This window comes from Dermochelys coriacea, chromosome 1, assembly GCF_009764565.3.
Source record: "Dermochelys coriacea isolate rDerCor1 chromosome 1, rDerCor1.pri.v4, whole genome shotgun sequence".
Classification (NCBI taxonomy): Eukaryota; Metazoa; Chordata; order Testudines; family Dermochelyidae; genus Dermochelys; species Dermochelys coriacea.
This window is the reverse complement of record NC_050068.2, coordinates 231,190,602-231,210,106: the sequence shown is the minus strand read 5'-3', so window position 1 is coordinate 231,210,106 and position 19,505 is coordinate 231,190,602. Positions and strand designations below refer to the sequence as shown.

Below are 19,505 nucleotides of genomic sequence, written 5' to 3'. Positions count from 1 at the left end.
GAAAGGCTGAAGGTGGGAAGCTGAAAGCATTAGCCAGCCAGTTCCTGTGTTCTAGCGCAGGCAGGAGGCTCCTTCTAGGAGCTGGAAGAGAGAGGGTTAACAGTCTTCCTCTCTGAGTAGAACAAAGGCCACTCACTTCAGTGCAAGGAATCAAAAAACTTGTCCAGGTGGGATGTATGATTGCATCACCCCAGCTGAGGTGAATTAGATCATTTTACCAGACATAAAAGTCAGAGACATCGCAGCAGGTGGATTAGCTAGGCTCAATTTGTTCTTGTAGAAGTGAGGAAGTATAAGATAGGGTGGGGAGGAAAGCTCATTGCTGTCTTGACAGAGTCTTTGGCTGTACAGATTTGTCCTCTTGGTTAATTTCATCTGGGAAACAGGCTGAGGGAAATAATCTTTTTGAAGTGGAGCCATGACCAGCAATGGCAACACACAGGAAAAGCAGCATCAGCAACAGGAAATCCATTTCCTAAAGATGTTACAAGTGAGCCTAAATCTCAACAATGCAAAAGCTGTGGAGTGCAGATTGATGTAGTATAGACCTTGTGTATGAACCAACCCAGGTAAAAGGACCTATAATGGGTTTGCAGAGCCGGGGGAAAGTATAACAGGATTTCGGGTTTGTGTGTGCACACGTGTAATAGCGTGATGGTAACTCATTGTGATTGAGGTTGATTTCTATTAATAGAACTTCATTTTAAGAGCCTCTGGGAGAGAGGAGGAAATGCTACCTTGAAGCTAATGGTGACCTCCTTCAAGAAGCATGGCTGATGGATGCAAACCTATGGGAGGTCCTGAGTGGTATGGCTATAAGTCTAAAAAACTGTTGTGTTGTATGGCCAAAGATGACCTACACAAAGAACACAGGGTGCATTTGCGGGCAAGAAGAGGAACACAGTGACTCAAGCTGGGCGCTTCAGTGGAGCCTAAGGCAGGTGGTGCCCTGCTGCCATTGACTTTGTGCAGGTAGTTTCCACTTAAGATGCTCAGAGATATTTGACCTATCTGCCTAAGGCTCCTTTGAAGATCCTAGCTCCACTCTCAATCTAGCTGTTCCTGAATTGAAACACACCATAGAAGTTGTAGGGAGCTAACCTTACAGTTAAAAGTGTAGAGACTGGACAGCAGATGGCCTCTCCTTTCAGTTAATGTACATGGCTGTATCTACAATATTGCATGTTGCTTAATTGACAAGCTGGCCTACTGTAAATAGAGATCTACAGGTAAACACTGATAAGAATACAAGAACAAGGATGGGTGGCTCCAGCTAATCACACTTGGAGCAGGCCCTAGGCAATATGTCTGCCAAAGCATATGCAGGAGCCTGTACTGCTATCATCCTGCGCCCTCTCTGTGGGGTCACATGTGTTACATTGCCACTCTTCTCCCTTCATGTGGAGACATGCTATCACCTCAAACTGCCAAATATACAGTTACATGCAATTGTTACAAGAATGCCCTTTGTCCTGAAGCTATACATGCAGCCATAGTATCAATATGACACACCCTGCATGAGGCAAGCCCTATTTACTCATTCATAACAGATTATGGCAGCTATTTATTGAACATCACAGCTCCAAAACCCAATCCCTGTAACTACTCGCTATGCAAACCTATAGTAAAACAGTTTTCAGAGTAGCAGCCATGTTAGTTTGTATTCGCAAAAAGAAAAAGTACTTGTGGCACCTTAGAGACTAACAAATTTATTTGAGCATAAGCTTTTGTGAGCTACAGCTCACTTCATCGGATGCATCCTCTACTGTATAATGGTGTGTCAATCTGCTTCACATATGCCCTGATAAAGCACCTAGAGGCTCATTGAAGGGGATGATAGTGCCCAAGGAAGAGTGGTATGTAGAAGAGTAGATTATTCAGGATCTTAAATGTGTTCATGACCTTTCAGTACTACAGCTGGTCAGCGGAGACCTCCACTACTGTTGCTTAGGGACAAAGGAACATTGTTCATTCACCTCAGGATCCAGCCTGGGAGCCACTGAGATGTATTGGGTGCAGTCTGGTTTGTAATTGTTTTTTAATTTCTCTCATATGCCCAAATGTCACAAGGGTGGATGCAGTAGAGAGAGAGAGCAAACAGTGTGTGTGCTATGTGGCCCTGTGCTAGCAGTGACTGTTGGTGACGTGTGTACTTCTAACAAATGATACATGGCACTTTCATATTGTCAAAGCACTGTGCAAACTGACCCAGGCAGGAAGAGAGAGAGTGGGGAAAATGAGGAGGAGCCTTCACCTCCATTTTGTACCTAGACACTAAATGTAGTTTTCACCAATGAGAGGAAGGACCCAGCAACTTAATTTCTGTTCCCAACTTTCAGATGGACTAAGTAGGGAAACTATATAAGTGATGCCAAAATTGAGGCATGCAGTAGCAACCCTACTCAAACATTAAAATACAACCACAACATGGTGATGGCATTGATATCTTCAAGGGGTGTACATCATAATAGATCCAGGATGAGAGAAGTGTCCTCAGTGGAGCGGACAGCAGGGGCAAGGATGCTGCTAAAACAGTGTGGCATTCATGGCTCTAAACTGTTTATGCTGCAATATGACATAATCAGTGTTATGTGATGGGTAGTCCAATGAAGGGTGGCCAGAGGACCATGTTGCATAAATGTCATGGTATATACATATGAGTGGCTTTATCCTTACAGGAATAATCACACACATGATTGATTTCTGTGTATCAGCCTGTAGACTGACACAGAGCTCAGTAGTGTGTCCACTGAGATTACGTCACACTGGTAGGTATAAATTGTCAGCTGTAGACAGCTCAATTGTGACAGCATCTTAATTAAACCAAGTGGCATAGTCATGGCATGCAGTGACACAGATTCAGTGAGCCTCAGAACAGCTTGATCAGGGCAACAGAACAGCAATTCACAAGCTGCTGTCAGCTGTGTCTTTGTAGACAATAGCTGTAGGTGGTGGATATTGCTTAGCTGCTGGTCATCGGGCAGACAGCATAGACTAAGAACCATTAATGTAGGCCCCCCAATGAGCTGCTTTAGACGAAGCTAATAAGGTATATCTATCTGCATGTCTTATGTTTCGCTTCCCTTGTTTATATGAATAGAATAAATCTTGCTGCTTCTGTATTTATGGTATGTGGGGAAATAGTGTAATAGTGCCATGGGCCTGACTGGACAAGTGTGATTCATCCATAGGGAAAATGCCTCATTTGAGATGTCTGCAGCAATAAATCTTGAGTCAACAATTGCTGTTCATATTTGTCCTAGACACCTATACCATAGCTATATCATGACAGCTGTCTTTTAGAGGTGGGCTGGGGACAGCGTGTTTGGCTCCAGATTAGGTTTAGGCTTGGGATGGGCTCAGTTCAAAGATGAATCAAGGCTTAAGTTCAGGGCTGAGTTTGAATTCAACACCAAAAACTTCTGTGGTGCTCTTGTGAGATGTCAGCCCCGTTGTGGTCGAAAATTCATGTGATCAGATGTGGTCACCAGATTGCTGCTGCCTTGGGCTAGATCCAGATGATAGAACTTGCTCCTCCTTGTTTTGGATCTGACCCTAAATGAAAATAACTGAGGTAGGTCTGGCTGCAGAGTTCAAATTCAAAACACCGCCTACTGAATCTTGAAATTTGAAGGAGTTTAGATTCAGATCCTGGCTTTTGGCTTGTATATACTACATGTATTGTAGTATTTATTATTTTATTAATAATAATACTGCATTATGCTATACCTAAAATATGGACCTTCCTTTTCCCTATTATCCACTTTAACAACAGGAAAATATAGAACAGTGCCTTAGCTTAAGCACATCTGGTAAAGACATTCCTGGAAAAAAATAGCCTTGCAGCATTCTTTGAGACTAACAAAAGCCAGGGTCTGACAGACTTCCAGAAGGGACAAGTTCCATAGTTCCTCCCACAATAACACACCAATTCTATATTGGGGGAGGGGGAAATAGTGATGTAGTTACTCTGTGTTGATGAAATTTCAGCTGTACTTTTCTGTCAGTTGCCATTTCCCTTTGATTAGAGCAACAGTAAATACCTACCTGATACACAAAGCAGCATGTGGTCTCATAACAGGACCATTGTGCATGATGACAGAAGCAGACATCCAAGCTCATTAAGTATAATGTGATAAAATAAGCCATGAATCCTCTCCTTGGAAGGTTGTGCTTAAACACCTGTATTGCATTACCGTGGATAAGTTGACACATCTGAAGTTTGTCTTCTCACTGATTACCTGAGAAATGTGTGAGAGCAGCTCACTAGTGTAAGCAACGTAAACTGATGTCAGGCTTCTTTTGATTTATTAGGGATGTTGCACATCATAGGATTATTACTTAATCGTAAGATTATTACTTACCATGTGGCTCGAGCTATGTCTCATGCAGCACGTACCTGGTTCAGATGTATAGACCATAACCATGCGTCAGTGTGCAACGTCTGCTCACATGCTCTCTGATGTGTCCTCTAAACATGCATATGACTGAAACAGAGGACTCCTTTGACATATCAGTGGAATGCAGCCACAGTATTATTGTCTCACTTGCTATTGTCACATAGACTGGCAAGGACTGCATGTGCACAAGAGACAGATGGTTAATATACAGCCCTTGAGATGGGCCACTTTGCTTCTATGGGGCCTGAGCTGGAGAGGTGCTCAGTAGCTGTAACTCCAGTGTCCAAATGAAGTCTATGGGCCAAATTCTTAGCTGATTGATTTTGATAGCGCTATGTTGATTTGCAGCAGCTGAGAATCTCGCCTACAGTCTTACTGAGGTCTCCTCAGGATCAAACTGCTAGTGGGGGCAAGGTGTCATCATTAAATATCTACTGATCTCATTGTGGCATCTTATCTGTGCCACTCTTGTTTTATCCGATTTATTCCTGCTGCCAAGCCAGATTTACCTAATGTTACTTATGTAGCATGAAATATATATTGGTCTGTGGCATCCACTAGGAGCTGCCTGCTTCTTAGAAGCCCTATGTGGCATTTATCTGTTGATTACTTGTTACAGTCACTAACTATACCCTTCCTTAAAAAGAAAAGGAGTACTTGTGGCACCTTAGAGACTAACACATTTATTAGAGCATAAGCTTTCGTGAGCTACAGCTCACTTCATAGGATGCATTTGGTGGAAAAACCGTTTTTCCACCAAATGCATCCGATGAAGTGAACTGTAGCTCACGAAAGCTTATGCTCTAATAAATTTGTTAGTCTCTAAGGTGCCACAAGTACTCCTTTTCTTTTTGCGAATACAGACTAACACAGCTGCTACTCTGTACCCTTCCTTGTGCTTCACTGTGACTTGACAGCACTGATTCTTTCAGCAACACAGACCAGCTGTTCTAGCGAAGTCTAAAATTGCCTATGTATTTCTTACTCACTATCTGTTGTGTCTGGAGCTGGTGTGTGCCTTCATTTCTCACGGTCTCTGTGGTTTATCACCCATTCAGATTACATTACATTACTGCAAAGGACAGATTCTTTTTCCTTGGCAGAACATGATCTTTATTTCATTGTCCACATTTATTTGTCAGCTTTGCAGTAATAGATTCTGATTTACTGTAGCAATAGATAGCTTTGTCTGTAGCAGGCCAAAAACAACAATTAGTCTCGTCATTAATTGTCAAGAAAATAAACAAAATAGATCAATGTTAGCATTCTCAAACCTGAACTGCTGAACTCTTCACACTAACTTCCACCTTCTATTGTTTGTGCAGCTGCTTGTTCTGTGATGTTAAACAATTGATTAGAGATGTTACTGGCCACTATAACTGAAAACCCCTCACTACTGTATGATCATTAGCGCTAGTTGGAAATTTCTGATGCATCATTTTTCCATCAGAAAATGTCAAACTGTTGAAATTGTCACGTGGGAATGTGCTGATGTCCATGAAATTCCTATGGAAGTCAGGCAGGACAGAAAATATGACAGAACCTTATCTGACCCGCTTGTTTCCTTTGGAAACCCACCTGATTCTTCAGTGGCCTGCCTGCAGGCTGACAGGGAGCTCATAGACTGGATGCCATGGGAGCCCAGGCTCTCTTTAGGGTTTCCATTTTGCAGGAAATTTAAAAATGTCCTTTTTTTAGAATTTCCACAGAATGGTACTGAAGGAAGATGTTTCTTCTTCTCCCCAGCCCTTTCTTCTTTGCTCCTAGTCAACCTACCCATGTTCCTCATGACCCTATGTCCCTGCTAGTGGTGTGGGAGTGCTGCCCACCTCCATATGGTTAGAGCTGCTTCTGTCCCTTGGTAGGTGAGACAAAAGTGCTGGTAGGAGAGAGTGACCTTTTTATATCCTGACAGGGCTACTAAGTTAATGCCCCTGTCGCAGGATAGGTGTCAGAATCCACTGATTGTGGTGGTTACTGTTGTATTCCCTCTCCCCTTTTTAAAAAAATCAAATGAAAATAAATCACAATACCAACCAAAAATAATAACCACCAGCAGATACACATCACTACCTCTGAGAGTTATTTATGTCTATTATGGAGACCCCCCGGAAACCCTGGCACTGACAGATAGGAGGATTGTTCTGCCTCTCATTGGACATCAGTGAGTAACTACTGCTTTTGAACCTCAGTGACTTTCTGATCATCTGGCCCTCTCTTGTTCTCATAACTGTTCCTTCTACACTAGCCTGTCTACCCACTCAGCTGGATCCACAATCTGGGTCTGCATTTGCTGTTTTGATTTGTTAAACGGTCAGTGACTGGGTGGGTTTTACTTTTGTCAGCAGCATTCTGGATGTCCTCAAGAAACAATGAGCTGGTGTCCTCATCCTTTTGGTTTTATTTAGAAGTCTTCTGTTTCCCATGTAGACAACCTCTTCTCTTATCTCTGTGCTCAGGTCCTCACTCTGACTGCATTTTGGGGGGCGGGGGGGAAGAGGAGAAAGAAATATACCTTGAAGCAGGACAGAATGCCTTTGCTTGGTAGAGGGTAGCAGAGAGAGCTAGTGTGCTAGCAAGACCTTGGAGGAGGCTGGTGGAGAAATGAGGCTCTGGAACCCAGCTCTACTGGCTGCAGAACAGGTACTGTGTCCACATTATCACCTGACCACTCTGGCAAAGGAGGGAACAGCATCCTATGAGCCCTATAGGTTCAAGAACCACTGGATTGCTTGCTTGCATTGGTCCTGATGGGCAGAGTCTACCGTGCTCCCTGATTGGCCCATGAACACTGTTTAAGACCTAGAGGGAACATTTGGAGGCTGTCTGCAACTAGGTGGATCCCAGCTTGGTGCTGCAAACAGATCTTGCTGTGTGCTCCTGATACCTTGCTTTGCTCCTGGTTCATGGCCCTGCTCCTGATACCTGGCCTTGCTTGTGGTCCACTCCTGACTTCTCATCCTGCCTCTGTTCCACTAATCCTACTTCAGCTGATTCACTTGGCTCTGACCTGATGTGGCTCATTGACCTCAACTCCAGCCTGATCCTGCTGTGTGACACTTGTGTACAGACTGCTGCTCCTGGCTTTGATTCTCTAGACTGAACTTGAACTGCATTGTTGAGCCCCTTGAAACCCAGCCCACCACATCGACCCATGCCTCCAGAGCCCCAACAGACATGTTCTAAATAGGCAAGACGTGCCCATTTCAGGTGGGCAAGTCTTAGCAGGCCTGGACTAAATCTGTACAACCTGAGCTTCCATTTTAGGTTCTGTTAGTTCTTATGGCTGTGCATAAACAAGGCCAAATTTTCCACAGTGCCCAGGGACAGATATTTGTGCTCAGCACCCATAACTGAGGCCAGATTTTCAAAAGTACTCACCCTGCTGTTCCCATAGTGATGCTTATGACCATATCTTCAAAGGAGGTCAGCTCCCAGTGCACACTCAACATGCTGAGCTCTTTTGAATGCCTGGCCACAGTTATGGGTGCTGAGCCATTCTGAAAATTTTGGCCATCTAAGTATGCCCAGTGATGTCTTCAGTAATGGCACATGGACTTCACTTTTGATCGATGCTGGCAGATACTTTGAGTTTGCAGTGTCGTCATGGTGATCAAGAAGGTGCAATTCTTTGGAGCAGGCAGCATCTGCAAGTGAAAGTACTGATGACAGCATCCTTGAATGTCCTACAGTAGAACCCCGGAATTATGGACACCTTGGGAATGGAGGTTGTTCATAACACTGAACAAAATGTTATGGTGGTTCTTTCAAAAGTTTACAACTGAATATTGACTTAATACAGCTTTTAAACGTTACTATGTGGAAGAAACATTAAATTAAACAAGCACAGAAACGGTTTCCTTACCTTGTAAAATCTTTTTAAACTTTCCTTTTTTTAGTAGTTTGTTTACATTGTACTGTATCTGCACAGTGTGGTGTGGTTTTTTGGTCTCTGCTGCTGCCTGATTGTGTACTTCCAGTTACAAATAAGGTGTGGTTGACCTGTCAGTTAGTAACTTTGGTGTTCATAACTCTGAAGTTCTGCTGTACTTTGTCTCGAATGCAGCCATTAGGCTCTTTTCTACTTGTATATTTGCTGGATTTTGTTATCATACGACATGTCACCCTGTATTAAACTACAGTGATTTCAGGGGTGAAGGGTGACTCCTCTTTATCTCACCTTTTGTGCACACAGATGCTTGAACTACAGAGGATGAAAAGTGGAGAAAGGATGGAGGCCCCAGGACCATTAGTAATCCACAACTGTTGACAAACCATAAAGCAGAAAAAATGGTGGCTTTCAGCTGGCAGACATGTTCCCTTGGAGAGAATATTGGCTTACAAAGGCTGCTGTAGCATGATAACCCTGGCTCTTTCCTCCCACCCAGAGTAGCATTGCTGCCCCAAAAGCAGGCGATGAAAAATAGATTCCCTAGAGGCAATAGACATTATATTGTTTGTTTGTTTTTTTAAGGCCAGAAGGGTCCAAAAGATGATCTAATCTGATCTGTATTTCCCTTGGTGAGGAAATATTTGAGAACCAGCCATCAAATGGCGTGGAAGCTTAGTTCTTCAGCTGGCTGATCCTATTCTCACTATCCATTAAAGCTGTGCATACCCTTCTTTTATGGTAGACAAGAGGATAACAAATTCTGTTCACAGGCCTTCAAGTTGGAAAAGTGTAGGGTTCTAATTAACTTTATTTTCCTGTAACTGAGCCTCTTTGTTAAGCCACAATGGTCTACCTGGCATCTGCTGACTGGCTAGAACCAGAGAGGGTATTTAGTGTCTATATATTAAACATTTTTCATCAAATGTTGTTTGAACTATAAATGTACCTTGATTTGCAGCCTCAAGCAGCTTTCAGTTATTCACCTATAGCCAAGCACCATCAATACAATACACATTGGCAAAGGCTACTCACTTAAGTAATGGTTTGCAGAATCAATCCCTGACCCACCCTAATTTACGTGTTGTATTTATTTTTATATATATATATATATATATATATATATATATATATATATATATATATATATATATAATATAGTGAAAGTACTGATGAGAGCATCTTTGAATGTCCTACAGTAGAACCCCAGAATTCTGAACACCTTGGGAATGGAGGTTGTTCATAACACTGAACTATATATTTATATATAGAGAGAGAGTGGTTGAACGGCACATTTGCTTCAAGGTATTTTGCAAGACAAAACTAACTTTGGCTTGTTCAGTCCTGTTACTGAAAAACAAAGACTAAATTCCAAACAGCCCAGAAGGTGCTAAAAGATGTATCAAAGGAAAGGAAAGCACATATTTAATTGCCAAAAATCTGTTATGCAAGAATTTGGACACACACTTCTGACCCTTAGTATGTCTGCCTTCTCTCCTTCCAGCTGATGACTTTCCCCACCACCAATGATAGAGCCCAATCTCCTTCCTCCCCACCTTACTCGTGTGATCAATTTCATTCCTGAATTGCACTATAATCCATACACCTGCCCTGCACACTCTGAACAGCCTTATTGGGTCAGGCAAGGAGGTGCTCCACAGATGGAGTATAGACAGGGAAACTGAGGTGGAATCTGGAAATAGAGCACCATTAGACTTCTCTAGCCAAAAGTCCTCCCTGCTGCCAGGTAAGGATTAGATCCATTTAAGGGCATTTTCCTTAGTTTCTACTGTGTTGAGCCAAACTCACTGTTGATGTAAAGGAGAACAACTCCATTGACTGCAGTGAATTTGACCCATATTCTGAAGGATGGGTTCATGACATGCATTTTTTTTCTGTTTAAAATGCTTGTAAAGACAAAGCATCTAGTAAACAAGCCCTCTAGTTGCTCCCTGTATAGTATTTTAAAAAAATGTCTGAAGACACCATGCCCTGGAATACATTATGTGAACTCTGTCTCCTATGTCTGACCTTCCAGGTGGGTCATTTGTACTTACCTCTCCCTGCTACACTTTCCCTGCCATGTTAATGAGATTGCAAGAGTGTGATAGATACACATCTGTGGCCAAACTTTCAAATAGTAATTTAAGTTGCACCTGGAAACATCCACAAAAAATGGACACCAACGTGCAAATATTTGTGTGTGCAAGTCCTTGTTTACGCAAACCTAAGTTTTGCTTGGTTTTGAGACTTTTTTCATTCTTTTCATGTGAAACCATAACTGGTGAAGGGTCACTTGAAAATGGACTCAGACTGGCTTGAAAGGTGAACATCTGGCACACCAAGTCTTCATACCAAATTTGGAAACTCTCACTCTCTCTCAGGGCAACAGCCTAGATGTCACAAACATAGGACTCTTACTTCCCTAGGTGAGAAAAAGTAGCTGAGATGCAAAAACGTATCTAGAAGAGTAGACTTCCTCTTCTCCCTCTTCCCCTCCCCCCCAACAATGCATTATACCTCTATAGCTCTATCCATCCAAGAATCTCTACGCACTTTACAGACTTTAGTTCTCACCCCTTGAAAATGGGAAAAGATCATTATCCCCATTTTTGAGATTGGAAAACTGAGGCCCAGAGATGTTGAGTGATTTGCCCATGGTCATGCAGACCCAGTATCATAGCTAGGAATAGTATCCAGATCTCCTGAATCAGGGGGTAGAACACAACACTAAGTCATGTATCCACGTCTGAGAACCAAAGTATAAAGTGTTATGGACTTTAACGATGGCCATACCTATGTGAGCAAGTTGCACCTATTTAGCTTAAGTCAGTTTTCCAACTGACTTAAACAAATGCCTTTGTAGACACTCTGCATTCAATTTAAGAGTGGCTTAATTCAGTTTAAACTGATTCATAATCTATTTAAAATTGAAATAAACCTGGCTAAAAGTGAAATAAGTGTCCAGTCAGCCTGTAGCACCAGTTTTAAACCAATGTAGTTAAAACTCACCTTTAGTTAAACCAGTGCAACTTTTTCATGTGGACAAGCAATTGCTCATAAAAAGTTAAAACTTATGTTAAGGAAGAATTCTTAATTTCATCTTTCAGTATCTAAATTTACTAACTTGTGGAAAGAGATCAAGATCTTATAGGAGCTTGTGAAAGCATAAATAAGGATGCAGTGATATGAACTGAAAAAGTTTTAAAGCTTAATCTGTGTTTTGTCAATTCCCAAATACAATAACAAATAAAGTAGCTCCATTGTATCTATAATACTTCTAATATTCCCAGCACCACAACTTTTTATATAGTTATTTTCATATCACTCCTTTGAGATAGGGAAATACTATCATCCCATTTTACAGATGGGGGGCAGGGAATGGAGGCCCAGATCTTCAAAGTTACTTAGACACCCAAATCCCACTGAAATCAATGAGAATTAGGTACCTAACAGCTTTGAAGATCTCTGCCTAAGCAAGTTGCCCAAGATGACACGTGATGTGAGTTGTGGAACGGGAATTCAACTCAGGTCTGCCCTGGCCCAGGCTTGTGCACTAATCACTGGACTATCCTTGCTCTCCAGCTATTCTCTGAACAGGAACTGGAACCCTGCCTGAACCCTCAATTAACCCTGTTCAGTTAGTGGTTAATAAAAAAAAACAAAACACAGGTTCTCAAAGACCACTGGATGTGTTTGGGGCTTGGTTTTGTGTTGTGTTTTGTTTGAGATATGGGGCCTCTCCTTGCTTTTTCATTTCTAGCCAACAGCAGTAAAGAGCTGTTACCTTTCTTACCACCTGACTTTTGCATAGTTTTTTATGAAGCTCAGACTGCCAGAGTTTCTGCTGATTAGATTACGAGGTGGTGGAAAACACTGACTGAAACTGGGTTTTGCACAGAGCATTTTTGACTTGCAGATCAGCAATTGATAACTTACACCAGTGGATGTACTGTCACTAAATAAATGTTTAAGCTTTTAAAATTATAGTTTCTCTCTCTTTCTCTAGTCTGGTATGTGCATGATTTACTTATTCTTACTGTGTGATTCAATAAGAGTGAAGTTTTTTTCTGAGTAGTAAAATTGCTGGAAAATTCTGTTTACCTAGAAAATAGCTTTCCCAAGCCAAGACCACATTAAATATATAGCTCCCACCATTGTTAATATTCTACTTGTTACTCTGAAATTGGGATCTACTGCACTAAACTTATTTACTAAAATGTAAATAAGTTAAGCACTATCAATCCTGAATCTCTGTACAAGAAACAGAAGAAGACCTGGTCCCTGTCCCATGGGGTATACAATATAGATAATAAAAGCTCTAAATATAAAGTTCATGACTTCCTCCTTTCTAACTCTGGGAAGACTAAGGAAGACAGGCTGTGGATCTGTGACTATGAATAAGCAATGTAAATTCCTTCCGCATTTTCAATATTGCAATCATAGCAGGGTTTTTTGGTATAATTACCTAGTCATGCATCTTCCACCCCTCAGCATTGATATGACAGAAAACACAGTGGACTAACAGTTTACTACTATATGACCTCTGTATTGATACTGACTCTCAGATGTAACTACTACTGTTCTCTCGTCTGTCTTCCTCTGGAAATTCCCACGGGGTTATATTAGAAACATATCTCACTTGAATACATTTAACAGTATATAAATCTGTAGTTTGCAGCAGCCTAGATGATATTACTAAATACATAAATGTCACTTAGAGGTAACCTTCAAGGGGGAAAAAACTGGGTTTATTTATCCCCTTTCCCTCCCCTAGCCCCACTTATGATGTAAAAAGTAGGCCAGAAATATCTTGATTGTACCTTAGGAATACCATTTTTTTTCCTGGCGATTTTCTTTGGAGTGGAATCTTTCTCAACCCTTTATTGAATGGGGTTGAAGGGGCACTGAAGAATCTGTAACAAAGACCGCATTCCTGCAGCCACAGCTTTTAGAAGGGGACTTCCAGAGTTCCTGGAATGCAACTAAGGGGAATTTGACAACTGTCTCTGAGTATCTGAAGGGGCTAAACATTAGGAGGGAGGTGAATTATTTACAGTAATCCCAGGGGAAATAAGCAGTTATGGACTAAATTAAGCAAAGGAAAACGTAGACTGAGAAGCAGGAAACCTTTTTAATAGGCAGTTTAGTTATATTAGACAGTAGATGCATTTCTAAAGGAAAGACAAAAGCCACATAGTGTGATATTTTAATCCTAGACTGTATAAAGCAATAGAAAATAATCACTGACCAGGGAGTGCACAAGATGATCTAAGTTGTATTTGCTATCTCTGACTTCTGTGCTATGGGTGGGTTACTATAACCTTGGAACAGTTATGGTGGTATGGTGTTTATGCTGTTATGGTAGCCTTGACATATGTGGCCTGGGGTTCTTCACAAGGTAACTGCATTAGCTATAAAATATTTACACAATGTTGAGAAAGCAATAAAAGTATTTAAAATTAGTTTCAGTAAAGTTTGGTTACAGTAGAAAATTTGGCTGATCATGCAGGCAAATACCTATAATCCATTTAGAAAAGAATAATACTTACTTAGTGCTTTTATCTTCAAAATGCTTTACAGATATTAACTAATCCTCTTCACAGCCCCTGGAAGTGGCAGATAAATGTTATCTCTAATAGGCTTTTCCCATATCTAACATCTATGATTCTACCTCAGGCCTTCTTTTGGAGCACCGTTCTGACTAGAAAATGGGCCTGATCCTTCTCTCATTAAAGTCAATGACAAGGTGACATGAGAATTTATTGGCGTGCCTTCCTGCAGCACAAACCTTTGGCAGTCACAAATGCCTGTCCTGGGCTGATAAGAGAGGCAAGGTAAGTGAGGTGATATATAAAAGCGATTACCTCACGCACATTGTCTCTCTAATATCCTGGGACCAACAGGGCTACCACAACCCAGGCTGCTGATGTCATGTTTGGGGTTTTTGACACAGGATGTTTCCTCTAGTGTTAGCACTGGTCACACATTCCTATTAGGTGGGACTATAGGGATTATTTCCTGCTTACCAAGAGCCCACTTCAGAAAGATATTGTTTTCTCTTGTTTCACCTACGACTGTAACCATAGTTCTAGTCCTTTGGTTACAAAAATGTATGGGAAATTTCTCAACCTTTTCCTGACATGGATGTATGTTTAGGTACCTTTTGTAATAAGTTCATGAAAGTGATTAGATGACAAGGTTGCCTGTGACAGAAGGAGATGGGATTTGATGTCCGAAGAGGTGTCTTCCAGTCCTATGACTAGTCAAAAACTATCAAAAGGAGAGAGACTTCAATCTACAGCTCAGATCAACACATCCCACCATAAAATTCTCTCCAGGAGATTTTGATGAGTTTCATTTTCACTAATAATGGAGGCATTTTCTGTTTTGGAGACATTTGTGATAGAGTATGATATATGTACCTTGGTATCCTATTTTGTTGTTTAATGCTCCTGAAGTAAGATAATCTGGTGACTTTGCTAATGCACTACATCTGCCAAGGAATTCACTGCCTTCTAACTGATAGGAAACATTTCCTGGAAAGGAGTGCCCCTGTGAGGTATTATAAGGGTAAGATATTGTTGCAGATACTTTTTACTAAAAGTTCTGGCCCTGTTGCAGGCAATAAACAAAAATTCACAGAAACCCGAGAGCTGTCTGTGACTTTTACTAAAAATAAGGGGAGGGGAATAGCTGACCACCAGGGGTGGGAAACATGACTGAAGCCCAAGCCCTGCTGGATGGGACGACTGACAGCTCCAGCAGCCCACTGCCGCGGCTGACCACTCCAACCTCCACCACTGCAATGGGGGGGCTGAAGCCAAAGAAGTCATGGAGGTTCTTTGAAGTCATGGAATCCATATCCTCCGTGACTAAAGCTTATCCTTAATTATGAGTATTATATGTACTGTCATGTAGGCAAATTGAGGTATAGATAGGGCTAAGCAACTTGCCCAAGGTCATATAATGAGTCAGGGATAGAATCAAATAGTCTTGACGTCCAGGCCCCTGCTGTGACCACTTTACTGTGCTGCCTTTTTAAACAGTAATGATAGCCTTGCCATTTTTAAGTCCTCTCCTTTTTTCCCCCCTCTGTCTTATTTGGAATGTACTGATCAGTTCTTACACCAGCTCCTCTTCCCTGAGTCTCATGGCCTTCTCATTTCAAGTGGAGATGAACTTGACCAAGAGCAATGGGTCTGAACACATCTGAGCTTTAGGGATATTTAGATCCAAATCTGTAACTGCAGTTTGTGATTCAGGCCTGTTTCTAGTTTTGAGAACAAGTAGCAGATAATCTATATTTCACACAGAGACAACAGCAGAGGAGCTGAGTGATGCTGTTTTCATGCAAGTCCCTCACTGCAGAATGTCTGGGAAAACCCCTTATTGGGCAGGGTGCTACATTGCAGCTCTTGGAGAAACTATCTGTAGTGGAGAATGCATATATCATTTCAAACCATGTCACTTCCCGTCTCCCCTCCCCCCATTTTCTAGAGAACATAATTGAGCAAATTACACAAATACACTGGCTAAATTAAGCCACCATAAAATATTCTGTCATGAATTGCTATGTGAAGTTTAGAGTTCAACCAAATGATCTCTAGTCCATGTGCAAATCAAACTTACTGGAGTCTTGCATTTCTTAGTTGCTGATGTATGACACCGATAGGATTAGCCAAAAATCCATAACCACTATATGTGTTTCCCAAAATATGCTCAGTATTGTTCCCACAGGGGATCAAGTCACTCAGAGCTTGACAGAACACACATGACGGCTTCTAAATTTTAGCAAAAAGCCCCTGAATAAGATCAAATATTTAACTCTGTATTCATTTGGAGTGTCGTGTAAGACGGGATCATGGTATGGAAAAGACTGACCACCACTGATTGCGTGTAGATTGGTAGTCAGGACGTCTGGATTCTTTTCCCAGGCCTGCCCCTGCCGCAGTCAGTATGGGTACAGCTACACTGGAGCTGAGGACTGAGGAGACATACCTGCACTAGCTCTGATTAAGCTAATGTGCTAAAAATAACAGCATGTAGTCATGATGGCATGATCAGCAAGAGGCGCTAGCCACCTCAAGTACACACCAAGGGTCTTGGATGGGATTGTGTCTGGGCAGCTAGCTCATCCTACTGCTCACACCACTCCCACTGCACCAAATTTTTAGTGAGCTAGCTCCGATCGAGCTAGTGCAAGTATGTTTACTTGAACTGGAAATCACACCTTTCAGCTCCAGTGTAGATGTAGCCTGCTTGACTGCTAGGTAAGTCACTTGTTAGGACCTGATCCTGAGATTTGCTAAGCCACTTTTCATTGACTGTAACTTTTCATCAACCTCAGTGGGAGGCTCTGGCTGCTCTGCACCTCTCAGCTCAGGCCCCAAACCTGTGGTTGTATCTTTATAATATAATTCCCACCAACGAGGACAATGGTCAGTACAGTGTGGGGGAAAGGAGAGTCCAATGTATGCCATGAAAGGGTAGCAGAGTGTCTTGTTCCAGCTTGAGGTGACCAGAGCTCTGAGAAGAATTCTGTATTGGTTATTCACAGCAGTGTGAGATGTCCCTGTGGATTAAAGACACGACCTGGCCCAATGTCAGGAAATCCCATCTCCCCATGCGTAAGACCAAATGTGGGAATGTGTTCTTTGTACCACCTGAAAGTTTCAATAATAAACCTGCACTTAATGTTAGGGTAAATATCCTTTACTAAGGTTCATCATTCAACTTGCATGAGTTCCCAGATTAAAGTGGCCCTTTCCCTCAACTAACTTTTTTCAAGCCGTGAACAAATCTCCTTAATCAGTTTTTCTCCAAATGTGTCTTGTACCTTTGTGGCTTCCTGCGGCTTTTGTTACCTCCTGTACATTTTTAATCAGAAACCACCCTGGCTAGAATAACTAGGAGAAGGTGAAATAATCTTCTTGCAATCCAGTCTGTTACTTGATTTTTGGAGCAGCATCTGGTGACATAGAACCAAATAAGAAGGGTTTAGAACTTTGGGAAATCCTGCATGTGAGTTGGTCAATGAGGAAGTATGATATATATAATTCTTATGCTAAGAGAAAGGAATCTCCTTCCATTAACATCCATCAAAGATACTGCTAGGCATTGTACCTTCTAAACGTTTGTGCATATTTCACAGGCTCTAGTCACATGTCTTTCCACAGTTAAGTATGTTTTAAAGAGCCCCTTTTGCTGGGCTATGAATATGATTAGAGTTGACTTGTATATAAATTACATATAGTTGTTTTCTTTCCCCTAACTTGTCCTCTGAGTAAGGATCATCTATCCTAAATATTTGCAAAGTATTCAATGAGTAATAGACCGTGCCATAAACAAAAAATAATTGAAACCAACACATCCTTTGCATCCTTTTTAAATGTGGGGGACAAAAAGGGGGGAATAGGTTATAATTATTGATTAGGGAGTCACGGTATTGACTCTGTAGTTACCATTGCAGGAGGCACTCCATTCTAAGCCTGGTTTTATTTCCTGCCCTTGCATTCCTCATTCACTTTGCTGTCACAAAAATTTGCATTTTGCTGAAAATTCTCCTGTCTGTCCTCAGCCCAGAGATGAATGATGTAAGGAAAGTTTGAAGAAAATATTTTTTTGAATTTATATATTCTTCTACAGTGGTCCCTTCTTTTCAGACAGTAACTCTGCACTGATGATCCAGGCTGATGACCCCCACTGAAAAATAAAATAAAATCCATTAATTCAAGCCAAAGTATTCACACTGCCGCCTTTGGTGTTGTATGTAGGGCATGAAATTCTGAGAGGATGTTGTAAATTTGTTTCTTAGCCTTGGAGCCTGCTCTGTGTGCAATGTGACATTTTTTAATTTTTTCATTTATTTATTTATTTGCTGTGAGCTGCGTAATTTGGCAAGAACAGCTGACTTAGTCTGTATGTCAAGAGTGGGTTCTGCACTCACAGCCTGGAGGCCAGTGTGCTAGGGAGAAAGTTCCATGAGCAAGGCTAATTAGGTCAGAAAGTAGATAATTTCTTCACTTAATTGTTCTCATTAACATTTTACATAAAGTAACCAGCTTTTGCAAATGATTCAAACATCGTTAATTTTTTGCTCCACATTTAGGACACAATACCGAAAAGAAATTTTGTTATCATTAAATAAATCTTGGCCCAAGGACAGGCACATGCTAGCATAACCAACTTTGGTGTAAGTTTTAGTTATGCAATTTTAAGTTAAAAGAACACTGCTGGCTATTTCTGTTTTTTTATACTCTTGGCTGTTTGTAATACCCTATTAGAACAAAACATGACATTTAGGTGGTTCTTCCTTCCAACTTCATCTTTTTTGGTAAAAGTGCTGATTATCTTTTCCTTATAACATATTCATTATGAATATTTTAAATTAAAAACATTGGAATTAAAACATAAACTGACCAACCAATATGACAGATGCCCAAATAATCTTCTCTCTTCTGCCCTCATCCCCCCCAATGAATAGTAAGATAAAATTTCATGGAACAGGCACAACATATTGTGGTAGGAAACCATATTTACTAAAAGGATAAAGCCAAACTTGTCTTGTTTTAGTCTACAGTAAATGACACAGAATCTGACTTCAATATTACTTCCCTGAAGTTGTAAAACACACAAACAGAAGGCTTCACCGTCTAGTTGTCATACATTTCATTGCACAAAACAGAAACAGAATGGTCTTAATGTCTGATCCTTTGTGAAGGAAGTCAGTTAGAAAAAACTTCCATTGACTTCAGTAGTGTGGAATTGAGTCTGAGCTGCAAACAGACAAATGGGATAATCTTTGTTGAATTGCTTCATTCAGACAGAATCACTTCTCTTAACATATGTCCCGAAAATGTCTTATTTTGGTAGTAATGAACTCCATCACCCAAGTCTCTTGATGCTTCCTTAACCACACCTTTATGGAAGGGTTTTCATTTAGATTCCAGAAGCATTGGTGTGTGTGGGGGGGGGTTGTTTTTTTATTTACCTTTTTATGGCTGGCTTGTTCAGATGGACTGTCTCTAGAATGTTAAAGCGGAATCTTATGAAATTGGATTTAGAGGATATTGTGGCTTTGATTCTAAAAGAGTCTTAACTCTTGACAACTCCTGTAACCTAAAGGTGACTTGCTATTTAACTGCATCCTCTCCCAAGAGAAATCAGACTAGTTTGGAGATGTCTTTAAAATGACCTGTGTGGAAGAAACTTGC

General features: G+C 41.2%; 1 long non-coding RNA gene across 1 annotated transcript; it reads left to right on the top strand.

Annotated features, from left to right (window-relative positions):
• The first annotated feature begins 267 nt into the window (after nucleotides 1–267).
• Nucleotides 268–9,215, top strand: LOC119849694. The gene is made up of 2 exons (XR_005290535.2): nucleotides 268–569; nucleotides 8,596–9,215. It is a non-coding gene; the product is annotated as an uncharacterized LOC119849694 (long non-coding RNA).
• The last annotated feature ends 10,290 nt before the right edge of the window (nucleotides 9,216–19,505 follow it).